Raw genomic sequence first — 691 nt, 5'->3', positions numbered from 1 at the left:
CTCCCGCCCCTCTCGCCGGCGCCTGCGCCGCGGCCCCCTGCGGGGCCGGCGTCGCCGCTGCCCGCGCCGGCCCCGCAGCGCGCCTTCTCGCCGCTCGCCGGCCCCGGCGGCGCGCAGGCGGCGCCGCCCGCGCCCAGCTTCTTCGACGCGGCCGGGCCCGGCGGCGCCAGCTCAGCGGGCCCCGGCTCCGCCGCCGCCTCTGATCTGGCAGATCCTGGCTCGCCGCTCCTCGGCCCCGGCATCGCCGGGGCTGACCACATCCAATCCATCATGTCATTGTTGGACAGCGACGGAGCGGACGTCGCCGCTGCGGCCGCAGGCGCGGGCGCCGGCACAAGTGCCCGCGGGGGCCAGCGCGGCGGCGCGCAGGGCGGCCGGCGCGCAGCCAACGCGCGCGGGTCCCAGCAGGCGCAGGCGTCGGCGCAGCAGCAGCAGCAACAGCAGCACGCGCGGCGCCCGAGCCTGGACGGCATTTTGGGCGGTGGGATCAGCAGGCGCGCGTCCCCTGGCCTGCCCCCGGGCGCCGGCGGCGCCGCCGCCGCCGCGTTCGCCGCCGGCGCCGGCGGCGGCTGGGGCGCGCCTTTCGCCGGCCTCGCGCAGGCCCGCCAACAGGGCGCCGCGTCGCCGCTGCCATCGCAGGCCGCCGCGGCTGGGTGGCTGGCGGGCTCCGCGGCGGCGGCTGCGGCGGCGG

This window comes from Monoraphidium neglectum (genome assembly GCF_000611645.1).
Source record: "Monoraphidium neglectum strain SAG 48.87 unplaced genomic scaffold scaffold00555, whole genome shotgun sequence".
NCBI lineage: Eukaryota > Viridiplantae > Chlorophyta > Chlorophyceae > Sphaeropleales > Selenastraceae > Monoraphidium > Monoraphidium neglectum.
Note: the sequence above shows the minus strand (reverse complement) of the source record.